This window comes from Mustela erminea, chromosome X (genome assembly GCF_009829155.1).
Source record: "Mustela erminea isolate mMusErm1 chromosome X, mMusErm1.Pri, whole genome shotgun sequence".
In the NCBI taxonomy this organism is placed as follows: Eukaryota; Metazoa; Chordata; class Mammalia; order Carnivora; family Mustelidae; genus Mustela; species Mustela erminea.
In genome coordinates, this window is record NC_045635.1 from 119,945,597 (window position 1) to 119,969,837 (window position 24,241).

The window sequence follows — 24,241 nt, forward strand, 5'->3', positions numbered from 1 at the left end:
TGTTACGTCCAGGTATAAGGAATGCACTCTGGGTGCAGAAAGGGAAATTATTAATTCTGAACATAGAGACCAGAGCACTATATCTGAGCCTGCAAGAAGATTCTAGTAGGCAGAAACCAAACCACCCAGGCAGAGGGAAGAGTCTAAACAGAAATGCTGAGGTAGAAAAGTGTTTAAGGTCCGCAGAGAGTAAACATTTTGCAAGGCTTGAATGTAATATTCAAAGGGTGAATTTGGATCTGAAACTGAAAAAGTGGTTTGGGATCCAACTGGCAATATCGTGCTATGAAGTTTAGAGTTTATTTGAAGGCAACTGGGAGTCATCGACAAATTTTAACAAACCAAATTTGAGATGTCTGCTTTATCAACCTTTGCTTTATAAAGACAATTCTAAAAACAGCTTGAGGGAGGGGCGCCGGGGTGGCCCAGCTGGTTAAGCATCTGACTCTTAGTTAAGGCTCAGATCACGATCTCAGGGTCATGAGACTGAGCCCCACATTGGGGAGTCTGCTTAAGATTCTCTTTCTCTCTCCCTCTCCCTCCTCCACTAAAAATAAGTTTTTTTTTTTAATTTTATTTATTTATTTGAGAGAGAGAGAGCAGGGGCAGAGGGAGTGGGAGAGGGAGAAGAGACTCCCTACTGAACAGGAAGCCCAATGTGGGGCTCGATCCCAGGACCAGGACGATGACTTGAGCCAAAGGCGGACACCCAACCAAAGGAGCCACCCAGGCTCTCCAATAAATAAGTCTTAAAAACAAACAAACAAACAAACAAACAAAAAACAGGCCTTCCTTTCCAGCCCCAGCCATAGCAGCCACCAAGACGTTGATGCCCAAAAAGTACCAAATTGCCATTTATATACTCCTTTTCAAGGAGGGAGTGATAGTGGCCAAGAAGGATGTCCCCATGCCCAAATGCCCTGAGCGGGCAGACAAGAATGTGCCCAACCTTCACGTCTTGAAGGCCACACAATCTCTCAAATCATGAGTCTACAGAAAGCAAAGAAAGTTTGCCTGGAGACATTTCTACTGGTAACTTACCAAAAACGATAGCCAGTATCTCCTGTGATTACCTCCATCTGCCCCCCGGGACTGTGCCTGCCGCTCTGCGCCACAGCCGCCCCAAGACTGGCAGACCATGGCCCAAAGGTCTGGAGGTAGAGCAGCCTGCAAGACTCACACAAGGGGAAGCTGACAGACCCCCAGATACAAAGCGCTGTGCCTCCTGGTGCGGACAAGAAAGCTGAGGCCAGGGCTGGGTCAGTAACTGAGCTCAAGTTTAGAGGCGGATCTGGTTGTGGATGAGGTCAGCCTCCTCAGTGAAGTTGGGCATTGTTTTGTGTTGAATAAATTTGTAGCCAGAAAAAAAAAAAATTAAAAAAACAAAAAAACAAAAACAAAAACCAGCATAAGGATCGATCTGAGGATATAGGAGAATGAAGAAAGGGATGTTGGTTAGTCCAAAAGGGAGATCTGTCTGAGGGAAGCTAGTGGATATGTGAATAGAAATGAAGGGGGTAGCTGGGACTGACATGAAAGAAATTCCAAAGGCAGGACCAATGGGATTTAGCGGATTGGATGGGTGGGGAAGTATAGATAGGAAATAATCTAGAATGAATCTGACGTTCTACTACTGGTCACTAGGGCCAGCTGTGATGAGCTTGGTGGTTATCAGGAAACTGAACAACGAAGTTACAGGAAGGAATGGTATTGTCAGAGACACATACATGAGAATCTACCCATGGATGGAAAGAAAGAAGGCTGGAGGCGATTATTCTTCTTAGAAAAGAAACCGTGAAAAACACATCTGAAAATGATGTGTAAGTAAAAGATGATGACTTCCAATGAAAGGATATTAGTTGACCTCCATGTGCAGAAATAAGAAGTGTTCAGTTTCCAGCATGGAAATCTTGGTTTCTGCCCAGGGGAGCCGGACTCAGAGCGGGAATGGTGGCAGGGTTCTGTGTGGTCCTGGAGACCCAGATGGGTGGGATGTAGAACAACCCTAGGGGAATGGGGGGAGAGGTATCAGAGTCAGAAGAGCTTAGACATGCATGGAGGCAGCCCAAATGGAATGACTTCCCAGGTATTCAGCCAGGCTGAATCCAGTTCAATACTCAAAAAATTCCAACAGAGATAGCACGGTGGTAAGGTTGGTGTTGGCAGCTTTACATACAGAGCTAAGACTGTTTTATGTTCATGACATACAGTAATATTACTCTACAGCAAGACAGTGACTCTTACACTGCAGGTATCCTCAGTAGTATGGAAGCTGGGAACGGAGAGATTTTCCAATAAGGCGATAATCAAGATGGTGCAGTTCTTTCTGCTCATCAAGCTCAGCCACTACTCCACTGGGTTCCTGGGTGTGGCCTACAGAGCCAGGCACTAAGTTACTGGAGACTTTGGACAGAAGAAGAAGGAAGGAGAGAGAGCTGAAGAGAAAAACAAGTGGGATGAGCCAAAAGGGATTGAGAGAGAACTGGCAGAAGCCCAAGACAACAGCATACTGAAATGAGCCTGTCTTTCTCTGGAAAGGTGTGGATGAACATAGCCTTCTGTCTTGGGTGATGCTCACCAAAACAAAAACAAAACAACAACAACAAAAAAAGACCCTATATATTAACAAATAAGATGCTAACACTGGTATGACAAAGGAAACATGCTAAGGAATGCTGCAATCAACAGACAATGTTAGTTGGCTGGTTGGTTGATTTATTTAGAGAAGGATTGGGATGAGCAGATAGAGAGGTAAAAAGAGAATCCTTTTTCTAAGATTTTTTTTTAAACTATGTTATGTTAGTCACCATAGAGTACCTCATTAGTTTCTGATGCAGTGTTCCATGATTCATTGCTTGCATACAACGCCCAGTGCGCCATCCACTGCATGCCCTCCTTACTACCCATCGCCGCCAATCCTCCTCCCCTCTGAAACCCTCGGTTTGTATCGCATAGTCCAGAGTCTCTCATGGTTCATCTCCCGCTCTGAAATCTCCTTCATTTTTCCCTTCCTTCACCTAATGTCCCCCATGCTATTCCTTATGCTCCACATATACGTGAAACCAGATGATAATTGACTTTCTCTGCTTGACTTATTTCACTCAGCATTATCCCCTCCAGTTCCATCCGTGTCCATGCAAAAAAGTTGGGTATTATCCTTTCTGATGGCTGGGTAACATTCCATTGTATCTATGGACCACATCTTCTTTATCCATTCATCTGTTGACGGGCATCTCAGCTCTTTCCACAGTTTGGCAACCGTGGCCATTGCTGCCATGAACATTGGGGTACAGATGGCCCTTCTTTTCACTACATCTGTATCTTTGGGGTCAATACCTAGTAGGGCAATTGCTAGGTCGTAGGTTAGCTCTATTCTTAACACTAGAGGAACCTCCACATTATTTTCCAGAGTGGCTGCACCAGCTTGCATTCCCACCAACAGTGTAAAAGGGTTTCCCTTAGAATCTTAAGCAGCCTCCACTCCCAGCATGGAGACCCATGTGGGGCTCGATCTCAGAACCCTGAGATCATGACCTGAGCCAAAAATCAGGAATCTGACACTTAACCGACTAAGCTACCCAGGTGCCCCTAGCTAGCTGCTGAGACACAGACATAAATCACAGAATTACTTTCCGCAGGTCACGCATGCCTGCGTGCAGTCCGTATTGACTAGGTATCTGTATGTCTCAGGCATTACACGAAGGTATGAGTGATGCCAAATTGGACAGTTCTTGCTCTCAAGCAGATCACTACCTAGTTAGATGTTAACCTAGAAGCTTCGAGGTGAGATCCATTTAGCAATTAAATGTACGGCCTATTTCTGAAGGGCTGCATGGATGGACTAAGAAAATAACGAAACCTACAGGCCGCTGTCTGTGAACACCTACTGTGCGCCACATGCCGAGCTGCATAGCTCACATCTGTCACTTCTTTCAGTCCTCACAACAGTCACAGGAGGTGGAGGCTGTTACTCTAAAATTTTCAATAAGGGGATCAAATGTGAATTTAAGACACTTCCTCGGTGTCACGAAACGGAATTATTGTGGCTAGAAATTGAACATGTATCTCTTTCCTTTCAAAGCCCATTTTCTGTTCTCACTCCAGGTTACCACTCAGGAAACTTCTACCTAAAACTGAGGAAGAAGTTAGGGAGTCAAAGCTAGTCTGAGAAAAATCTCTGTGAGGAGGTAGACCATGAGTGTGGAAGAAAGAAAGAAACCTGAAACGGCAGAAGCCTTTCCAGGGGGACATATACGAAGCTAGGGCTGGGGGATACATGGGGAAGGCGGACAGGAAGTATCAGCAAAAGCCCTGAACCAGGACCAAGCACACAGGAAAGCAGGCAAAAGAGACCTGGCCATCTGGAACCCATTGCCATGTTGAAACACAGGGAGCGCTTCTCATTTCCAGAACGGGGACCCTACTTCCCGTGAACCTCTAGGAGCCTACGTAAGGATGTATTATCATCACGAGGGTTAGTTATTTCTTCCACTTCCACCTCTGCCTAAGTATTATTATTGCTATTATTATTATCATTATTATTATTATTATTACTTTAGTTAGTTAGCAGGCTCCATGCCCAGGGCTGGAACTCATGAGCCTAAGATCAAAACCTTACCTGAAATCAAGAGTCAGAAGCTTAACTCAGTGAGCCACCCAGGTGCCTCTCTGCCCAAGGTTTTAATTAGCTCGATGCTCCTAGTAACCTGTGAAACCGTCAACAGGCTGCAGCTTAATACACACGCAAGCAACTTCCAACTAGGAAAAGCTCAGCCAGTGGGTAACTTGGTTTTAGGTTGTTGCTAAGAAGATGCCGTTCCAGGTTCAGACAACCATGGTGTCTCACTCTGGGCTGCCACCTAAATCACAAGTGCCCACTGGGAAGCAGCTGCGCCCTGAGACTCCGTGTCATGCAGTCTACGATTGTCCTTTCCCGTCCCTATCATCTTCTTATTGAACATGCCTTCAGGAGTTGATTCAGGACCAAAATGATTAGAAAAAATGTGGCTCAAAGGAAGTGGATCCCACCACTGTGTTCACTTTAATCTCTGTTTCATATTAGGAAACAGAGAGAAAGACATTTGTTTATTTCTCCATTCATTTATCAAAAATATCTCTCTACATCAAAAACTGTGGTGATCACAAAGGGCAGGACACAAACTTTAATAATATAAAGTCTATGTTCATCATAAATTATAGTGTAGGAAGAAAGACATACATATGGATGTAATAGTATAAGGCTTTGCCTCTCAAATCGAGACCAAGGAACACTGTCTTGGGATTCAGAGGCTAATCAATCAGATCATGTGCACACCCGTGTGTGACCCTTCTGAAACTTTCTAAGTAATACATCAAGCCCATTTTGGATCCTTTGGAGGTCTAGCTTATTAGAACATATGATCTTGCAGGGCCCCGCCTGGGGTTTTAGTTTTAAAGGGGGTCACTGTCAGGTTCGCACTTGTGTTTACAATCAAGCTTATGCCAGTGAGTACCCCTTTTGATGTCCAGTAAAAATGAAAGGAGCAGCTTTATGATACAGATAATGAGTTCTTGTTCTGCAAAGAACAAATCAGAGCATGGTGGGCCATGCAAACAGAAGCATGAAAGGAGAAGTCACAGAAGAACTGAAGCTCAAAAAACTCGGCAAGGCACTTTGTATTAACTATATTTTAGCTCTGAGATATACTTTGATTTCAGGAAAACAACACGATTGCATTCTTTGAATTATGTGTCTATGTGTCTGAAAAGATTTTTTTTGGCAATAGCATATGCATGATTTTAGATCTCAAAATAGTGAAGTTAACGCAGTAAAATAAAGCTAAGAAATAATTTAAATTACATGATAATTATTCCTTTAAAAATGGTCCAGGGACAGGACGCCTGGGTGGCTCAGCTGGTGAAGTGTCTGCCTTCAGCTCAGACATGGTCTCAAGGTCCTGGGAGCACTGGGCTCCCTGCTAAGCAGGGAGCCTTCTGCGCCCGCACCGCAACCGTTCCCCCTGCTTGTGCTATCTCAAATAAATAAAATCTTTTTTTTTTAAAGTGGTCCAGGGACACAGAAAAAATAAAAGATCCAGGGTGCCTCACCTGGGTTGAACATTCAGTTTAGCATCCGACTTTTGGTCTCCTGCTCAGGTGGTGATCTCAGGGTCTTGAGATCAAGACCCACATGGAGTTCCACACTCAACTTGGAGTCTAAGGTCTCTCTCCCTATCCCTCTGTCCCTCCTGCCCCTCCCTCTCTTTCTCTCTCTCTCCCAAATAAATACATGAATCTTTTCTTTTTAGATGCTCCATATATTAGCCAGATTGAGAATCACTCTTGTGTCCTATGTCCAACCTGCCTGCCTCCACTCCAACCACTTTGACAGAGATATGTGGTGCTGAAAGCCTCACTTCCTAGTTTAACGTCTTACTAGGCCTCAGCTTAATTGACTCTTCCAAGGTATTTGACAATGTTTTCCGTTTTCTTCTTTTTGCAGTTCCTTTTTCTTCCAACTACTGAAAAATCTCTCTTGTCTTCTGCTTCTCTGGCCATTCTTCCTTAGTCCTCTTCTGGAATTATTAGTCCTCTATCAGTCTAAACAAATACTGCCACTTCTATGAGTTTTCCTCCAGTTTTTTTTTTTTTTATCACTTTTTGTACTTGACATGGGTAAATTCAGCTGCTCCTAAAGTTTCAGTGACTATGAATACAGTAACGACAAACTCTAAATTATGGAGCCAAATGTCTCTCCTAAGCTCCACATCTGCTTCTACAACTGTGTACTGGCACTCTTCACCTGGATGGTCCACAGTCTTCTTAAAGTCAAGATGCAGGAAACCGAACTCGTCGGCTAAACACACACACACACGTGCACACATGCGTTCTCTCTCCTCAACCTCACATCCTTTTGCTCCAGCGTCTGTGTTGTGAGTGGCAGCCATGCCACCGTATTTCTCAGGTTCTAGCCTGTACCCAAGTCAGAACCTACAGGTGTATACAGGCCACAAGCGGACCTGACTTCATTCTTCCTTTCCACTTGCTGCTTCAAATGGTTTTAACACCTATGGATAACATAGTTGGGCAGCTCCGACTGGTTTTCAAATTCTAGTGAAGACAGGAGTCTGTTTTCATTTTGTTGATGTGCTCCCCGCTAGTGCACACACGGGCTTTCTCTGAACTCTTTGCCGGTGGGGGTCCACTCTTCTAGGATCACCTCATTCTCCAATAGCCTTTTCAGGCAGACTCCCTACCTAAGAGGACATTGCCTGTCTCCCTTCCTGTGGGCTCTGCATGTGGCCCTCAAAAATAAAACTCACCTGTTCCGCAGCAAGCTCTGTGCAGCCCTGGGTCTAGAATCTGCAAATACCGGAGTTTAAGCCATCACTTTTCTACTTCCAGCTTCTCAGAAGTGAGTCCCATAACAGTCCGTGCCTCCCTTAAAACTCCAGGGAACACACGTTCCAGTCTTAAAGCATCCCTCACTTGACTTGAGGTAGGTAGACCTCTCCTGACCCCTAGCACATCCACAACTCCCTTCAAACACACACGAATCCCTGGTTTCTTCAACCTCAGCATGAATTCTAAGTCTTTTCTTAGGAATATGGTTGGCAGGCTATTACTGACAGAATCAGCTTGTGGCTTCCCTTTGCAAGTGCTACAAAAACGAACTAGGATCCCTCTTCAAAATGTTATTTTATTTTATTTTTTTACTACTGTTGCTTTGTTCTCAAGCTTTGGTGACTCTTCTGAAACTCACTGACATTGGGATAATTCCAATAGGACCTCTTATAATGCAATCGTGCCATTCCCTTACCCTTACCCTTACCCTAAAAGTGCTATCTCCTATCTCTTTTGCCCAACACTTCCTCTTTCCCTCTGTTATTTTTATTTCAGACCCCCATTCCTATATCCTCCCAACTTACTCTCTTGTCTCCGATGTTACCTTCTTCCCTCTACATCCTAATCATAAACCATCATCCACCTATCAAAAGAAATGGTGTTTCTAAAATGCATGTATATGCTGACTACAACACACACACACTAAATATAAAGAAACATACAGGTTGCAAATAAAAGGATGAAAGGAGTTGTTATCATGGAAATGCTCACCATAAGTTTGCTGGTATGGATCTAGTTATGACAGACACAGCACTTTCAGATGAAGAGTATCACCAATGACGGAGAAAAGCATTTCACAAAATGCGAGAGTCAGTTCATCAAGAAGACAATTATCTTGCAGTACTCACCTAACAACAAAGCTCCAAGACGCATAAAGGACATTTTAAAGCATGTCCCTCATTGGTGTCATTTCAAAAAAACCTTCTTTTAAAGAACCAATAACAATCTCAGTATTTAAAACAAGAGGTCCTTGTTTCCTAACAAATACAGCTTCACTCCAGTTCGCAATCAGATTTTCAGGAGTTCTCAGAGATGCAGGACCTTCCAGAATTTTCTGATAGTCTCAATTCAATTTATTCAGAGGAATGCATGTATTCACTATGGAGAATGTCTGTCAAATATCAACAATTTCTTGGGGTGCCAGGTTGGCTCAGTCAGTTAAGCGTCTGCCTATGGCTCAGGTCGTCATCTTGTGGTCCTGGGATAGAGCCCCGTGTCGGGCTCCATGCTCAGGACTGGGAGTCTACTTCTCCCTCTGTCTCTCTCTGCCTGCCTCTCTGCTTCCTTGTAATCTCTATCAAATAAATAAATAAAATCTTTAAAAAAACAAAAAACAAAAAACACAACAGCTTATTCTGAGTTGTCCTTCTGAGAAGGACTCCATCAAAGATTGAATCATTTAAAAATTGAGAAATAGGGGCGCCTGGGTGGCTCAGTGGGTTAAAGCCTCTGCCTTCAGCTCAAGTCATGATCTCAGGGTTCTGGGATCGAGTCCCGCATCGGGCTCTCTGCTCAGCGGGGAGTCTGCTTCCCTTCCTTGCTCTCTCTCTCTCTGCCTGCTTCTCTGCCTGCTTGTGATCTCTGTCTGCCAAATAAATAAATAAAGTCTTAAAAAAATAGAGAAATAAGAATCAAAATAAAACAAAAAGAAAATTCTTTGTGTAAATCTAAAGCAAATATTTTTTGCGTAGTTCAAAAAAAAAAAAAAAAAAGATTGGGAACCACTCCAATGAAGAAAAGTTGTCAAGGAGTCAAGGAGCAGCTAGAATTACTTAAAGTAACTAAGTATTTACAGAATTGTTCAGCCTTCATGATGTTTAATAATTGTTCTAGTCAGTAATGATTATTTCTCAATATTATTTGATATGCAGTATCTCACGTAGAACTTTTATTAAAATTGCTGAGAACTTGGCACTCCATCTTTTGCAGTAAGGCCCATGCTATCTCTTCCAATTACTGCTAGGCTCTAGAAGGTATCTCGCAGAGACAATACTCACTCCAAGGCAACTCCATTTGTGGGTGCTAAAATCTGGTCCATGTAGGCAAGGTAGGTAAAGGTGATCTTATTTAAAACTACTTCCAGATCTCATTACAGACCACTCATATTGTGCTTCACAAATTTTGTGAATTGTCTAGAACCAAAAGCTTTCACCCCTGAAACCATATAGTCAAACGTGGCTTCTAAAGGATGGAGCGTTGTGGCTTCACTTGTGTTCCCAAAAAATATACACTGAAGTCCTAAGCCTGGTTCCTGTGAGGGTGGCCTTGTTTGGAAATATTCTTTGCAGACCTAATCAGGTTAAGATGACGTCGTTAGGGTAGGCCCTAATCCAATATGAGCCACAGATTCCCAGATACACAGGGAGAAGGCAGAGGCCAGATCCCCCCACAGAGGCTTCCAAGGCAGCATGACCCTAGTACCACCTTGATTTTTAGATTATCGAGCCTCAAGAACTGTGACAAAATAAATCCGTTGTTCTTTTAAGCCACTAAATTCGCAGTACTTTGTTACAGCAGTCTGAGGAAACCAATACACAGAGCAAAGTCTATTTATACCATAATGGAGTTCAGTGTTAGGACTCTGGTTCCTGGAGTAGGTGACTATCCCCTACCATGCACAAAACTGCTTCTACTGAGGCTCTACCTTGTTTTAGGGGTGCCCATGGGGTATCAGGATCGCCTGAACTTACAAACTTACTGACCAGTGGGAACAAGCACAGTGACTACAGGATAAGGAATCTGACAGAGATAGACACCCTAATATTCAACAAGTGAATTAAGGGGGCACCTGGGTGGCTTAGTAGATTAAGCGTCTGACTCTTGATTTCAGGTCTTGATCTCAAGGTCGTGAGTTCAAGCCCCACATTGGGCTCCACACTGGGCGTGAAACCTCCTTAAAACAAAGAGGGAATAAGCCATGTAGTAGGGGTTTCCTGGGACTTCAGTCTGCCAGGAACATTACCAAGTCCTATCTGGCTCTTCCTAACCCAGTTATTGTGTAGTGAGGGCACCAGGGACTGGAATGGCTCTACACCTTTCATAGTTCATAACTCCTAATTACATTTTCCAACCCACTGATTAAAATCTTCTGCATAACATGGTCGCCAAAACTAAATAGGACCCAAACATGGTTACTTTACTTCCTCATAAAACATCTGGAATACGGTAAATTTTGTCTGTTTCCTGGAGTTCATTAGAACTGTTGTGATGGTTGAAGGGCTATATTTTCCAACTGCACTATTCACCTTTCTGCACAATTGCTTCAAGGTGGATTCCCAGTGTTCAATTTGCTATCTCTTCTTTTTCTTGGCCAGCACCCAAACTTTCCTTGACCTCATTTCTCTCTTTTTTACTCCCTTTCTGTGCATGCCTATGTTCTTAAGTTATTTTTGTACCTTTCCTTCCGCACATCAAGACAGAGAACACACCAAATGACTCCACCTCTGGCGGTGACCGCCTCCTACCTCCTCCTCCCCTACAGGTGCGTCTGCACTCACCACACTAATCAGTCCCATTGTGTTGTTTTTCTTCTCTCGAGAGAACGGACAATGCCCACAGTAATTTCTAAATAAGATCCAGGAAATCTTATGAAACAAGAGAAAATTAGAAATTCACACTCCTAACAACCGGTTACAGGACAGCACAGTACTCAGGCTATTTTGACATTCTTGTAATAATGATCACCATATAGTGGTTCCATTGATTTATGTGTAATAGCTTGTGGACTTGATGGTCTTAATCACTCTTTTGAGATACCAACATTTTCCATGAGAAATTTGTCACTCTTAGAAACAAAAGCATGATTAATAAGAGGAAATAAGCACATTTGACATGAGATTAAAGAAATGTTGGATTTATGTTTATAAAATTGCATTTGAGGGGCGCCTGGGTGGCTCAGTGAGTTAAGGCCTCTGCCTTCGGCTCAGGTCATGATCTCAGGGTCCTGGAATGGAGCCCGGCATAGGGCTGTCTGCTCAGCAGGGAGCCTGCTTGCCCCCGCCCCCTGCCTGCCTCTCTGCCTGCTTGTGATCCCTGTCTGTCAAATTAAAAAATATATATATTTAAATTTAAAAAATAAATAAAATTGCATTTGGTAGGCATTGCTGTACTTTGCAGTCTATTAGTAGTCTCCCTTAATTCAACGTAACTTTTTAAATAATCGAAGAAATAATTTTAAATAGAAGTTGAGAGTTCAGAACAGATTAGCACATTTCCCTGAGGTATCATTTAAATTTCATCCTACCTTTTAATTGTGTTTTTATCCTGGCTGTTGTAACAAAATATCATAAACTGGGTGGTTCATAAACAACAAATATTTACTGTTTAGTCCTAGAGGCTGGACTCAAAGATCCTATGTCCTCACATGGTGGAAAGCACTTGGGATCTCTCTGGAGCCTCTTTTGTGAGAATATTAACCCCATTCATGATCTTAGCACCTCCCTAAGGCATCACCTCTTAATACCATTATTTTGGGGGGTAGGATTTCAACATATGAGTTGGGGTGGGCACAAACATTCATTTAATCCCAAAAGACCAAGCCATTTTAGAGCTGCTAGTCTTTACTCAGGTTGAAACTTCATCTTAATATACATCTTCCCAACTAGAGAGACCATACTACTCCCCAAAGGCCTCTGCATATTTGTTATTTCAACTTAAGTAAAAAAGGAAAGAAACACAGGTATATGCACACCAGTGTTAACTGAGATCTTATTATACTAGACATGTTTATGATCAATAACTTCATGGATTCCTCCAAAAACTCTGTGAGCTATTATTTCCACACTTTACATAAAAAGAAACAGAGACTCAAATATTTTCAATACCTTGCCCAAAGTTGTACAGCTAATTCATTTGGGAGTCCACCTGCCATGCCCTATTCTAACTCCAAAGCTCATGTTCTTTCCATTTTTCAGTGTTCTCTCTGAAACACCATAGTCATACAACAAAAAATTACACTTCTCGTGGTGAGCACTGTTCAATATTTACAACTGTCAAATCACTTGTCCTACACCTGAAACTACTAAAACACTGTTGTCAACTACACTTCAGTGTTTTTTTTTAATTTTTATTTTTTATAAACATATATTTTTATCCCCAGGAATACTATGCAGCCATTAAAAGAAATGAAAACTACACTTCAGTTTTAAAGAGTATCTTTTTCCCCCTTGTAATGTTAAATGGATTCAAACAACTACTTCTTGGGTATCCACTTTTTGTGCTAAACAATAACAAGACAAGGGCAAGATAAACTGTTAATCTCCAACCTCCAAAAGATAGATAAAGCAAGTCATTGATCTATTGGACCTGGACTCCATAGCTACATTGACCAACTGCCCTTGTTTGGGTGGGAGTGTTCGTGTCCCAGTGAAAATCCTCCATCTCGGGAGACTACCTCAGTCCTGCGCAAACTGGAAGGGTGGGTCACATAACGCTCTCTAAGAGTAGAAACTCCTTGGATTATTTGTAATATATATAATCTGACCAATTAAATATAGAAGCAGGACCCAAACATCAATATATTTTTAGGAATGTTAGGAAACATTGTTTGAAAGCATTTGGTTCTTTCTGATCCAACAGCATAAGCATCACCTGGATCCTTGTTAGAAATACAAATACTCCAGTGTCACCCCATACCTACTAAATCAGAGCCTCTGGGGGTGAGGCCCCCATATCTGTCTTAACCAATCCTCTAGATGATTCTGATGCCAACTCAAGGATCATTGCTGTATGAAAGGAAACAGTCAACAAAACAAAGAGTCGAACCATGAAATGGGATAATCTTCTCCCATCTTCACAAATGACACTACAGACAAAGCACTGATATCCAAGATCTATAAAGAACTTCCCAAACTCAATGTCTAAAAAACAGATAACCCAGTCAAAAAATGGGCAGAAGACATGAACAGACACTTCTCCAATGAAGACATACTAATGGTCAACAGACGCATGAAAAAATGTTCATCATCAGTAGCCATCAGGGAATTCCAAATCAAAGCCACACTGAGATACCACTTTACACCTGTTAGAATGGCCAAAATCAACAAGACAGTAAACAACAGAGGTTGGAGAGGATGTGGAGAAAAGGGAACCAACCCTCTTACACTGTTGGTGGGAATGCAAGTTGGTGCAGCCACTTTGGAAAACAGTGTGGAGATTCCTCAAAAAAATTAAAAATAGAGCTACCCTATGACTTGGCAATTGTACTACTGGGGTATTTACCCCCAAAATGCAGATATAGTGAAAAGAAGGGCCATCTGTACCCCAATGTTCATAGGAGCAATGGCCACAGTCCCCAAACTGTGGAAAGAATCAAGATGCCCTTCAACGGACAAATGGATAAAGAAGATATGGTCCGTATATACAACGGAATATTATGCCTCCATCAGAAAGGATGAACACCCAACTTTTGCATCAGCATGGATGGGACTGGAGGAGATTACGCTGAGTGGAATAAGTCAAGCAGAGAGAGTCAATTATCATACAGTTCCGCTTACTTGTGGAGCATAAGAAATAACACGGAGGACATTAGGAGAAAGAAAGGAAAAGTGAGGGGAGGGGGAGATGAACCATGAGAGACTGTGAACTCTGAGAAACTAAGGGTTTGGGAGTGGAGGGGTGTGAGGGAATGGGTGAGCCTGGTGGTGGGTATTAAGGAGGACACCTATTGCATGGGAGCACTGGTGTCATATGTAAACAATGAGTCTTGGAACAGTGCATCAAAAACTAATGATGCATTGTTGGGTGACTAACATAATAAAACTTTTATAAAAATTAAAATAAAAATAAAATTTAAAAAGTATCACTGCTGTATGGAAATGGCATGAACACACCTGTCCCCTACTACTGTCCGCAGAGCAGTCTCCTGGGAACTCTGCCGTGGGCAGCCTGGGGTCACATTGCTGCTTTCCTCTGTCTTCTCCTATATGCCCCTGGAGTCTCCTTTTGCATTTATTTCCCTCATTTTCCCGTATTCTCTGAATATGAGTACGATCAACATTGCGAAGTGCTTACAGACTCAGAGAATTTTCACAGATCTCATTGCATTTCAGAATCTTTCCCTGCGGAGATAGCCGCAGTGCAGGTGAGTGAAAGCTCATCCCTCTAGGGCTCCTGGCGGGGTCCCTGAAGCAGCCCATCACAGGAACACACGGTGACTGAAGCTTCACATGGGCCCCTAAAAATTCACGTGGGCTTTTCTTTCTACTTCTTAATATATTTCATGTCTATCTTATTCGAAAAATTATTTCCCCCAATTTTCAAGGAAACTTGACTTCACAGGGAGACATTTGCCCCCAGTGTGTTATCCTGTGACTTTTTGCTTCACGCCCATGGCATAACACATTATTTCTATCTGCAAAGCACAAAAGACGCCACCCCATGAACTCTCACAGTGACCCTGGGATGTGTTAAACCTTACCCCTGCTGAAGACGATTCCAAGGCTCTGAAAGGTTAGGTAGTGTCCCCAATGTCATAAAATGGAGAAATGCCTGAATCAGGCCAGCATGACTAAAGGTTTGCTGTTTTACTGGAGTATACGACTGTCTGACATTGTGGACATAAACTCCTAGAGGACAAAGGTACTACTATTTTATATTCTGTACCCATCATAGTACTTCATAAAATGTACATGTGCTGTCTCTCTCTCTCTACATATGTATGTACACATGTATATCTACCCATATATGCATCCATACATATCCATATATATACCTGTGTATATACATATATAAGTAATAATGTAAGTAAATAATACAAAAATATAAAATGAGTGAACAAAAGCATAGTAGTAATTTAAGAAGTTGAATTTTTTTCTTTTTTTTCCCCTATACACTGCAAATTGTAGAAATATCTGAAAGGGGGGCGCCTGGGTGGCTCAGTGGGTTAAAGCCACTGCTTTCGGCTCAGGTCATGAACCGAGGGTCCCGGGATCGAGCCCCGCATCAGGCTTTCTGCTCAGCAGGGAGCCTGCTTCTCTTCCCCCCTCTCTCTGCCTGCCTCTCTGCCTACTCGTGATCTCTGTCTGTCAAATAAATAAATAAAATCTTAAAAAAAAAAAAAGAAAGAAAGAAAGAAATATCTGCAAGGGCTTAAAATGCAAAATAAAGCCATGTAAAAGATAACAGCGCCCCAGCCACTTAAGCATCAGACTTTGGCTCAGGTCATGATCTTGGCGTCCTGGGATGGAGCCCCTTGTCAGGGTCTGTGCTAAGCAGGGACCCTGCTTCTGCCTCTCCCTCTGCTCCTTCCCCCATTCGTGCCCTCTCTCTCAAATAAAATCCTAAAAAAAAAAAAAAACCCAACAAAACAGCTTTTGACAATATTAGGTTAAGAACCTAAGAGTATTAAAATTCAATACCCCACCATAACCACCCTTGTCCCACAGACTCCCTGACAGAAACACAAGTATGAAATTCACAGAAAAGGAAAGTAAGCTAGCAGTATAATGTGAGCCTGGCTTTTATCCAAACCCCAATGCAGGGAATGCAGGGACTTGATTTAAGTCCAAATTCCAATTCGGCGGTCTTACCAAAGCCTAGCACAGCAAAGAGAAAAGAGAGAACAAGATAGCAGAAGTGGTTTAGTAGGAGAGAAGGCTCTAGTCCACTCTGTCATGTCAGACGTAAGGAAGGTAGCTTTAGCAGAGGAGAGGTGAAACAGACCCACCAACTTTGAACATAGTAATCCTGCCAACTGGTAGAGTTCAGTTCTCTGCTCCCAAATCTAAGTGAAGATCCGTATTCGTTGTGGAAGGAATTTGGGAATAAGAAGTAGGAAACTTTCTCCCTCACTTACTTCCGACTCTCATTTGGGAAACTGGAGTTAAAAAGAAATATTTGTTCTATACTTAAATAGGCTAGCACAAAATAGCATGTCTTCAAATTGTTTCTTTGGAATAAAGCAGTCCAGTATCATTAAGTTTGGGAAACTCCTGGCTATATGGCTTCTTTGCTAGAAGTCCTATTCAGAATGCATAAAATACATAAGCATGAGGATTCTTGAAAAAAAAAGGGGGGAGTGTGGGGGGAGAGGGAATCTATGCAACACTTTGGACACCTGGATGGCTCAGTTGATGAAGCCTCTGCCTTCGACGCAGGTCATGATATCCCAGTGTCCTGGGATGGAGCCACACATTGGGATTGCTGCTTGGTGGGAAGCCTGCTTCTCACTCTTACTCCCTTTGCTTATGTTCCTTCTCTCGCTGTCTCTCTCTGTCAAATAATAATTTTTTTTTTAAATCTTTAAAAAAATAAAAAATAAATAAATATTTAAAAAAATAATACGCAACACTTTCAAAACTTGTTTGACCAAGAAACCTTGTCCCTATCCTAACACCCATTCTACGGAATACATTGTAGAGATGTCAATATAGGGGAAAGATCAAGGGATTTGGCATTGAAGAAACCTCTCTTCACTTAATGCTATAGCACTTACTAGCTGTATAAACATGATCTAATTATGTAATACATCAGTTTTTGTTTTCTCATATGATGGAAAGATAATAATCCCAACCATGCAAATTCATGAGGGTCATGAGTTGACAGATACGAATTGTCTAGAGGACTGTGCTTGATTAAATAGAAGTTGCTCAGCAAGTAGTACCTCCCCTCTCTCCGTTATTTTCATATGCACTTGCTTTACCTATTGTGTGTAAATACCAAGCCATTGATGAATTTAGCCAATTAAGTAAAAATAATCAGTCAAATCTATAACAAAATAATGGAGAGCGCTAACTCTTTGGATGATAGAATAATCAGTTGTGTATAATGCTGTCATGTTGCATGCAACGTTTCCTCCGTTGTTATGATTTGGGAGAGCTTTCAAAGGTTGAAACTCAAAAGAATGGCATGCAACTCAATGAAGTTCTTGGCTTTTAGTTTTACTCTGCTAATTCTTTTTTTTTATTATTATTCTTTTTTTTAAAAGATTTTTTTTTAATTTATTTGACAGAGATCACAAGTAGGCACAGAGGCAGGCAGAGGCAGAGGGGAAGCAGGCTCCCTGCTGAGCAGAGAGCCCAATACAGGGCTCGATCTCAGGACCCTGGGATCATGACCTGAGCCGAAGGCAGAGGCTTTAACCCACTGAGCCACCCAGGCGCCCCTACTCTGCTAATTCTTATGGGAATATTTCGTACGAGTCTCCTCTGATTTATGTGGAAGTTTTGCTATGCAGTGTTATATCCTGGAGTCAGACACCAACAATTTACTGTTCATAAGAAAGGGTTCCTTCAAAGCAAGTTGGAGACTGACCAACTTAGGATTTGCATTAAGTAAGTGGTTTAAGTAAAATGTTGGAAGCAAAGAAATCCTATCCAATCAACATAGGACTCTCCAATTTGGACTAGATTTAGGTCTGTAAAGAGTCATTTCCTCTAGCCAGCTTTCTGTTTGCAAGACTCAGCAGTGCTTTTTTAAATCAGTTAGTTAAAACACACACACACACACACACACATATATATAATAATCTTATATGAAATGTACATATATAAGATATCTGTCTATCTATCTCTCCATCCAGGAGCCTTTTGTTCATCATCCTGGAAGAGCTAGCAATTTTAAAGCTACAGCTCAGGGCTAACATTTACAGAACACTTCCGGGTTGCAGTGCCTGGGGATTAGAAGAGGGATCTAAACTGACGGTTCTCCAAGTGTGGTCCCTGGATCAGTAGCATCAGCAGCACCCATGAACTTGTTAGAAACGCACGTTCATGGAACTTCAGATACATCAGAAAATCTGGAGTTTGGAGAGATGGTGATGGCCCCTGGGTGGCTCAGTCAATTGAGAGTCGACTCTTGGTTTCAGCTCAGGTCATGATCTCATGGGTCGTGGGACTGAGGCCCACTTTAGGCTCCATGGTCAGTGCGGAGTCTGCTTGAAGATTCTCTCTTCCCCTCTCCACTCACCCATGCTCACCCACGCTCTTTCTCTAAACTAAATACAAACATCTTTAAAAAAAAAAAAAATCAGAGTTGGGGATCAAAAGCAGAGGGCCTTCTGATTCTTATGCTAAAATTAGAGAACCACCGATTTAAATACCATAACCTTTGTGTGTATACACAAGAGGCTCTTAAAGAGTAAGGTTCTTGGAAGGATATCAGCAAGATGGTAGAACAGGAGGTCCCCTACCTATACCCCCACCAAAACGACAAAACTTGGCAGCCATCCACAGACAAGAGCATCTTTGTGGGAGCTTTAGGAACTGGATAGGATGATACAAAACTCTAGTGGAGCCCCAGAATGAGCAGGGCCACTTTGAGAAGGCAAGCCCACACCCAGGTAGCAGGTTCACCCACTGTGGTCCCAAGCCACAGACCCAGTAACAGACCTATCTGCCTTTGGGTTTGGCTCCAGCTACGTCTGACCTGTAGTCCTGCTATCAGTGCTGGAAGGAGGGTAACAGGCCTGTCAACTTCATTTTACTCTGGATAGTGAAGCAGCCCCACACTGCAGTTCTAGCCCTGACCCAGGCACAGTTTGAGAGCAGTCTTGTCAGCCCAGAGCCCCACCAGGAGAAATACCCATCAGTGCTCCCAGAGGCAGGTCTGCTGTACTGGTCCAACAGTAACCAGTTGGAATGTCCCTGTAACTTAGCTCCAGCCCCTCCCAGCTGTGGTACAGGAAAAGGCCTTCCCCACACAGGACTCAGCAGAAGACATCCTTGACCCTGGAGACAGGCCCACCAACTTCGGTCCCACTGAGGAGCCTGAAGTGGCCCTGTAAATCACCCCGGTCCTTCTCGGCTACAGTCCAGAAGCAGTCCTAGCCATGCAGGGCCCTGTCCAGTGGCCCAGACACAGCCCTCCCAGGGACCTGGCAGGAGTTGGACACACCCACATGGGCACACCGGCTAAGACGCCTGCAATCCTCAGACCCTGATGTGGACCTCTATTCCATTGCCGGCCCTACTGACCAAGGTCCTGGAGGCAGTCCCATTCACTCAGGGGCCACACAGGATCCATGCTCACCCAAGCCCCTGGTAACAGGCTGGACAAACATGGACCCCACTGTAGACCCAGCAGCAGCCACATGACCCAGGCAAACCCTGCTCAACTATGGTGCTGGGGACAGTTCCATCATTCCAGGAACCTGACCTGACAGAGTTTGTACCTGCTGAAACCAGTCCATAAAGACTGCAAGAGTTGCTTACCCATCAAATGCTCAGATCCCAATACAAGACTATGAGGACCACACAGAAGCAGGGAACATGACGCCACCAAAGGAAACAAATTCTCAGCAACCAACCGCACAAAGTGGAGATCTATGAATTGCCTGACGATAATTCAAAATAATTATCTCAAAGAAGCTCAGTGAGATGCAAGAGAACACAATATTTGGCCATAGAAAAGAAGGAAATCCTTCGGTCTCTCTCTCTCTCAAATAAATAAATAAAAATCTTTAAAAGTGGGGGAGGGGTACCTGGGCGGCTCAGTTGGTTAAGCCTCTGCCTTTGGCTCAGGTCATGATCTCAGGGTCCTGGGATGGAGCCCTCAGGTTCCCCGCTCAGCGGGGAATCTGCTTCTCCCCCTGCCTGCTCCTTCCCCTGCTTGTGCACTCTCACTCTCTCTCTCAAATAAATAAAACCCTTTAAAAAATCTTTAAAAAATAATATTGTATTATATAACTGATATTTGCTAAAATAAATCTTTTATTATCCTTCGTATTTCTTTTTCCATTGAGGTCTAACTGACATGTAACATTAAATTAGTGTCAGGTGTACAACTTAATGATTTGGTATCTGTATACACTGCAAAATGATGGCCACAGTAAGTCTGGCTACCATCCATCACCACACAAAGTTACAAAATGAAAATCTGTGTGATAAGAACTTGTAAATTTATGCCCTTGGCAATTTTCAAATATGCACTACAATATTATTGACTATAGCGACCTGCTGTACATCACATCCTCATAACGTATGTACTCCTCGGCCTCTTTCATGCGTTTCGCTCATCCTCTCTGACAACTACCATTCTGTCCTCTGTTATCTAGGAGTTTTGTTTACTCATTTGTTTTTTTGGACTCCACATATAAGTCATATCCCACAGTATTTGTCTTTCTCTAACTTAATTTCACTTAGTAGGTCGCCCTCAGGTTCCATCCATGTTGTTACAAATGGCAAAAGCTCTCTTTCCTTTTTACGGCTGACTAGTCTTACACTGTGCGTATTCATGCACCCGCACACATATACACACACAGCCCTCACCTTTATCCATTCATTCACGAATGGACAGGAGTATATAAACTCCTTTCTGCAAAGTACTGGCGGTTGTGGCAAGGCAGCAAGAGGGTGCCAGGCCTGCACCTGCTCGCTAGCACTAGCAAGATCTAGCGAGATAGAGGGAGAGTGCAACAACGGCCTCGGCCAGAGCCTCCAGCCCTGGAGAGTCCCAGCAGGTCCCTGAGCCTCTGGCAGACACCTAGATTTAGCAAATAATTCTCCTTTCCATACAGACTGTGCTGGGCTCTGGGGCAAGTACCCTTTAGGGCAGTATCTCTGTTCCCTGTGGTCCTTCAGTCTTCCTGCTTTTCAAAGACAGGTGTTTTGGGAGCTTGTCTCTCTGGTATAGGTCCCAAGGGTTGGGGGGGCATGATGTGGGGCACAAACCACCCACTCCTCAGAGAGAAGCTTCGGGTTTGTGAGATCCCTCCCGATGGCGGGTCCCCCTGCCGAGGGTGGGTTTTTTGGAGAGACTGTGTCTCTGCCTCTCCTACCTGTCTCCATGTGGCCCTTCTATCGTTTGTTGTGAATGAGCTGTTGTGCTAGTTTTCGGGTCCCCACCGAGCAGGGAGCCCGACCAGATGCAGGACTCCATCCCAGGATCCTGGGATCATGACCTGAGCCGCAGGCAGATGCTTAACCAACTGAGTCACCCAGGCACCCCTAAAATAGTAGATCTTAAGTATTCTCACCACAGGGTTAAAAAAAAAAAAAAAAAAGAAAAGAAAGAAAGAAAAGTACATGAAGTGATGGATGTATTACCTGGATTGTGAAAGGCATTTCATAATGTGTAGGTATATTAAATCATCACTTTGTATACCTTAAATATATATAATACTTGTCAATTATTCCTCAATAAAGTTGAAAAAAATAAGGATCTTGCTCAAAGCACTCTCTATTCATAGTAGGGGACAACTGCATAAGCAATTATAGTGCAGAGCAGAATTGAACAAATTCTAAAATGTCATTGTATACATATTCTCAATTCTGACCAGGAATGTCAGGGAATGTTCCTAAAAGGAGGCAGCATTAGAGCTAAGTCCTGAAAGCTAGTTACAAATTCAACAGTACAACATACATGAAAAAAAATTTAATTTAGGACCCTCTACACACTGGATATTGTGAACGTCAGTGAGTGTAGACTGGCATAGTGGTTTAGGTTTGTGCACTATGATTTTCTGAGCTGATGGAGAAGTTCTCTATCTGTTCTGTCCCATACGGACACTATCCTGATGTGGCTATTGGGAAATGGAAATGGGGCAAGTGAGAGGAAGGAAAATTTTTATTTGAACAGCCATAGGTTTCTTGTAGCTACCTTTTTGGAGAGCAGTTTTAGGAATTATCATAATCATGAGTTGCCCCTACACCTCCCTCAACCCACTCTCCCTATGAGACAAAGACAACTTCAAGACTTTCCTGAATCCCCAGAAACACGGTTGTATTTGTGAAGGCTATTCCTGAGCTCCTTGCTTTTACTTCCAACTCTTGGAGAAAAATTATTTCTGTGGCTAAAACTCACTTGAATTGCTCAAGATCCAAATGCCTTGATACAACACTGCCTTGAAAACAATGCATTTTGGGAGACAGCCCAGGCTGGGAAGTTCAGGTGGCCGTGGGACATAAACACCATCGTGTTTGTAGCCCCTCTGACCAGGATGCTCAGTTATTTTGCCTTAAAGAGCAGGACCTTCCGTCCTTTACCAAATATTAACAAATATTTCGTTTTATAACACCTCTTTTGTTTTCAGCCGTGTATGCAATACCAAATGCTAAGCAAAGAAGATAATTAAATTGGGCCAGACCCTGTCCTTTGACTGGCACATGGAACTCTAGAAGATTCCCTTTCAGGATTTGTGAGTTTGTGGGGGGACCTGATTGGGGACGGGATCAGAGAGCTGCATTGTTGTATGTCTCTACCACAACACAGGTATGAATTATACATGTAGCTTCTCCTCTTCGTAGAAAATCTGTGCAGTGAGCACTGTCCCCTCTCAGGCCCGCCACCCCAGTGGGTGGAGGCAGAGGCTTCGAAGCTAGTTATGACTGCAATCTGAAGATTCAATTCAATTCTCAGGTGATTCTTCCCTACCCTTTCACAAAGCTGGGTGAGCTATGTTAATAAGACTGCACCTTGCAATTATGTACTCTCCAAGTTAATGTCTAAAGTGCTTTACCCAAAGTTTCTCAGATACTCTGTAGAATCGGTCAAGGTTCCGAGTGGTGAAAGCTCCCGCTTATCTGTGTCTAAGTCAACTGCACACACCTGTATCATGCCGGGGTAGACAGGGATATCCGAGGACAGAATCCCATTGGGTTTAGTTGTTAAATCTCCATAAAGGCAACCTGTGTGACTGCGCCCTAACATTATCTGTCTGCTGAGTTACTCACAACTCCCTTTCTCTCTATCTCTGTAGCTCAGCCTCCCCTCATGATCTCCTAGAGCTGCATTCGACCAAGATCAACTATTCTCTTTCATCCTTGATGCCCCAACCAGGGAACACAGTTTGATGCAGGCAACCATGCTTAACATGGGCAGGAAAGGCAGTCTGGGAGACACTGGCAGTAAACAGAAAGCAGGCTAATCCTTATCAGTGGAACTGTGGGAGGAACCATCTGGGAAACTGGTCTTACTTCCTTTACTAGGGACGTGGCACTTAAGCTAGATTCCTTCACAAATTTCACTCCACGTTAACCTTCAGTTTATAAATGTACTCATCCTTAGCAATCCGTTAGTAGTTATTTACAAAGCAACCCTCCTGGGCAATAGGTACTCTGTGAGGTGCTATGGCATTTCATAAATCTGACCCATGAATGGGATGTTAGTACAGAGGAGGTTAAAAACAAAACAGAACAAAAACAAACCGAAACAAACCAAAAAAACCCAAAAAACAAAAAACAAAACTAGGGATGCATGGGTGGCTCTGTGGGTTAAGCATCTGCCAGAATTCTACTCAGGTCGTGATCCCAGAGTCCTGAGATGGGCCCGTCATTGCTGGGGCGTCTGCTTCTCCCTCTCCCTCTGCCTGCTGCTCCCCCTGCTTGTGCTCTCGCTCTCTCTCTGACAAATAAATAAGTAAAATCATTTAAAAAAAAAAAAAAACAGCACAGGAATAATATGTTTTACCCTTGATTCAGGAGGGTATTTCTGGCTTCAGAGACTGAACTGGGACCAGCTCTAAATTCCTCTGCTTTTGAGAGCTGGTAAGGAAGACACGGAATTGAGAGCTACCGTAAGTCAGAAATGGGCAAGCACTTTAGGAACACTGTGTTGTAGGGGCCCAAGGCAGATTGCCCCAACGTGGCCTACTTGGGCTTAAAGATAATATTTTGAGTTAAAAGTAATTAAACCTGGTAGATGCCAGAAAAGGTCTCAGCCTCCCCGACAACTGCCTAAATTTACACTTGAAAGGAGAGCCGGTAACAGGAAGAGAGCTATTGAGACTCCCCTTTACCTAAGGAATTTATCTGCATAAAAGGGCAGCTTTGTTTTTCCAAACGTCTCCTTGCTAAAGAGCTTTCTCCACTTTGTGTCCTCAGGCCTCTACCCCCGCCCCTTGGTTCCTATAGTTCGTTCATATAAGCCTGTGGCCTCACTGCCTTTGCAATCTCCTTGGATTCCCTGTACGCACGCCTATTAA

At 43.2% G+C, this 24,241-nt stretch overlaps 1 pseudogene; it reads left to right on the forward strand.

Moving 5' to 3' along the window:
* The first annotated feature begins 829 nt into the window (after positions 1-829).
* On the forward strand, positions 830-1,374 carry LOC116583529 (annotated as a pseudogene).
* The last annotated feature ends 22,867 nt before the right edge of the window (positions 1,375-24,241 follow it).